Source organism: Octodon degus, unplaced genomic scaffold (genome assembly GCF_000260255.1).
Source record: "Octodon degus isolate 3935 unplaced genomic scaffold, OctDeg1.0 scaffold00005, whole genome shotgun sequence".
NCBI classification, from domain to species: Eukaryota; Metazoa; Chordata; class Mammalia; order Rodentia; family Octodontidae; genus Octodon; species Octodon degus.
Window position 1 is genome coordinate 122,603 of NW_004524581.1, and position 3,733 is coordinate 126,335.

The 3,733-nt window shown below is 50.6% G+C and overlaps 1 pseudogene; it reads left to right on the forward strand.

Annotated features, from left to right (window-relative positions):
• LOC101560378 overlaps positions 1-2,242 on the forward strand; it is a 42,544-nt pseudogene extending 40,302 nt beyond the window's left edge.
• Positions 2,243-3,733: the final 1,491 nt, after the last annotated feature.

A 3,733-nucleotide genomic window follows, 5' to 3' on the forward strand; every position in this document is an offset into this window, starting at 1 on the left:
CACACACACACACACACACACACACACACACACAATAAATAAATAAATAAATAAATGTTTAAAAAAAAAAAAAAAAAGAGTGCACCGAGCACAGGGGGGTGGCCCAGGCATCCCGCCCCTGTACCCCATATCCCTCACACTGCCGCCCACCCTGTTGCCCCCTGAGGGCGATCCCAGCTTCTTGCTGTCCTCCCCAGGCAAGCCTATGGGTAAGTGCCGGTCCACCGTCTCCTGGCTGCACCCCTGTCTGAGGACGCGCTCCAGGAAGACTGTCATTATCTCTGAGGCTTTCGCAATGTCCACTTTGGAGAAGCCGCGCTCTGGCATCTGAGTCCCAGAAGGTTTGCATCGGAACCGTCTTCCAGCAGAATAAGAAGGCGATGAGGAGACTGGAGTCGGAAGGCTGGCACCACTTCTCACTCCCCCTACAGGCAGGCTGTGTGTCGCTAGGGCAGCTGTGCCATCAGTCGGGGCCTTACGGGGGAGGAGCGCGCCAGCTGCTTGCTGCGGTAGCTCCACCGGCGCCACCCCAAGGTGGTTGGCGTGCAACATGACCTCCTGGATGCCAGTCTGACACACTCTCCTTATGCCATGCTGGCTCCTGCTGAGAGCACCTCCTCCATCCTGAGTGTCCTGCCAGCCATGGCCAGGAAGAGACACCAGGTCCTGCTCCCTCTACACAGCAAGAAGACCTGGAAGCTGTGGATCCACTTCTGCATCTGCACGGCAGACTCCACCCAAGTGTGTGTCTGCACTGAAGTCTCAGTGTCTGCAGGGGCAAAAAGCCCACCATCCTGGGCACCAGAGGCCTCCTGTGGCACCTGCAGCTTCCACGGCCACAAATGCAGGGCTGACCGCCCTAGCCAGGGCTGCCACGCTCTGCGGCTGGGTGCGGGTTGCTGAGCTCTGAGCTGTCGGAAGTTTCCTCCTTCAGGGACCTCCATGAGATACTTTAGGACTCTCACCTAGTTGCAAAAAAAAAAAAAAAAAAAAAAAAAAAAAAAATTGCGTCTCATAGCTGAATCGATTGCACTTGCCAATGCAGGCTTCAACAGGCTGCTCAAATACTTGAAACCTCAATACTCCCTCCCTTCTCCCTCCTTTTCCAGGACTGCTGTCCCAGGGATGTCTGACATTGTGGAGCAGATCATTATGTCCCAGCTGAAGGAAGCGGAGAGTGGGGTGGTCCACTTAGCCTCAGGAATCTGGGTGAGCAACCAACCCTGCGAATGCCTAACCCTCACACCGCACTAGGTCACCTTGGCGTCCTTTGTGCTCTGGCATGGCGAGGACCCCACTGCTCAGCCTCTAGGTAGGCATCACTGTCATGGCACCCTGAGCATTGGGAAGATGTGGGGTGAAGCGAAACACTCAAGTGTGCCCTGCCTCAGCCTTATGGTGAACCTGATTGTGCACGAGGCCATCCGGAGTCAAAGGGTGGTACAGAACCTGCGGAGCCTGGAGCGGAAGCTGTGCAAACCTTCCACATGCTCGAGCAGGACTCCATGCTGAAAAAGGAGATGTCCGTCGAGTGCAACTTCTGGGAGCTCATCAGCTGGGACCAGTTGGAGGTCATGCAGTCTGAATGCCACTCACTGAGGCCCTTTGATGCTGCCAGCTGGGAGCTGAACACCCCATATCCACGCTGAGCTCAGTCATCTCCAGAATCCAATTCCTCAGCAGGAAGGTGGAGATGCTGTTCAGGGAGGCCATGGACATCGACCGCAAGTGGAAGTCTCTGACGGAAGTCATGACCAGGGCTGGTCTGCCACCATCCACGATGCCAGGTATGCCTTGGCCACGCTGCTGGACCCTGTCTAAAGTCTTTCATGTTCACAGAGGAGGAGGTAGAGCAGAACATCCGGGACTTAATCAGGAACTAGAAATACTGAATTCTACCTCAGGGTCCCTGCCAGGAGCCGTGGGTGGGGAGGACCTGTGGTTGCTGGTGGCCAAGGTAAAAAGAAGAGGCGACAGGGAGAAGCTGCCCAAGGAAGTGTTGCTCACCACCTAGAGGGGGAGATACTAGAGCACGGCTGTGACTCGCTCACCCACTGGGACCTGCAGTGCTGGGGCTGGCCTGCGCTGGCCATGCTGGCTGTCCAGTTCCTAGGCTGTCCTGAGCAGGGTGACCTCCAAGAAGCTATTGAGCAGCCACACCGAGAATGGCAGCTTTGGCCAGCCCGGGCTCATTATGGAGCATTTTGAAAATCTCATCTTTTTGAAAGTGAACCTCCCTTGATATACTTTCAGCACTGAACCCACCATAGAGCCCCAGTTGAGGAATAAAGATGCTCCACGAAGCGGCTGTTGTGCCAGAGCTGTGACCTGGCCGCTCTCAGGTCTGATCCACGTGTGCATTACTCCTCCTGCAGCCAGCTGTTGCTGGGCATTTTCCCAAGTCCACTGACAACAGCCTTTCTTCAGGGGTGAAATAGGATGATCAAATTTTAATTCATAATTGTAAAGTTTCTAAAGGTTAGAGGTTAGTGATTTGTTTCACTAGAATGGAAAGAAAACACAGTTCTGTTTTGCAGATTTTTATTCAATTGTATAAAAACCACTATTCATGTACTATATTTTAGTTAAACATTTGCTTTAATGCAACAGAACAGCTTTTGTGGCTTTCTAAGGAAGAGTGTGAGCAGGAGGGGGAGTCCAAGCCATCTAACCAAGCAGTTCTCGTCTGTAGGCTGTGAGTGTGCAGCACAGAGAATGTTCTGGAAGCTGACTCCACTCTGGCAGGGACAGGCATCTGAAATGAAGCTGAAGTGAGGTGTCACAGGATGTCAATCGTTTGGTCATGAGAACCTGTCATTATATTCTTGGTTTTGTATTCAGATTTTCATGTAGTCACTTAATTCAGAGGTACACCAACTCTGTAACATGAGTTCCTCAGAACTGGATCCAAGTTTGTAAAGTTGTGCTTCTGACTTAGCCAGTGCACAAGATGAGAAGTCTGCAGCAGACAACGCCTTGACCCAGTCTCCATGCGGCTCATCCAGGGCCACACTCTGAAGCCATCCCTCTCCTGTGTGCACTGACCCCACGCTGAACAGTAACCACCAAGATCCCTTTTAGACAAGATGGCTTCTTAACACAGGGAAGATGCTGGTTATACTGCAGCTCTGAAAATAGCCTTAGGCTTTTTTTTTAATTATTTTTTTAGTATAGGGTCTAACTACATAGATCAGACTTGTAGTGATCCTCCTGTTTCCAGCCTCCCAAGCGCTGGGGTTACAGGTGCATACCACCACACCCAGGCTGAATCATGGTCTCAGCATGCCCCAGGGGCAGGGCTGCCACGGTGCATGGGGTATCAAATCCTGGCCCCTGCACTTGCCTAAGCAGGCACTTAATCTGCTGAGCTATCTCGCCAGCCCTCTTAGATCTTTTATGATAGGGAAGCTCCACTCATCACTTGGGTGTCTAGAATCTCAGTGACATCAAAATGAAATATCAGTTGTCATATTCTTTTAAAAGTCAATATATAAATCCCTGGTTCTGCCCCAAAAAAACAAAAAACAAAACAAAACAAAACAAAAAAACCAAGTCAATATAGCCTCAAAGTTTTTGTGTTAACATTTGAAAAAGAATTCATTTTGTCATTTCAAGTCAACTTAATACTGATTTTTTAGAAAATTTGTCATTTTGTTAAAAATATTGTACCTGGGCTGGTGAGATGGCTCAGTGGTCTAAAGCACCTACTTAGAACAAGCTTAGCAAAGCACAG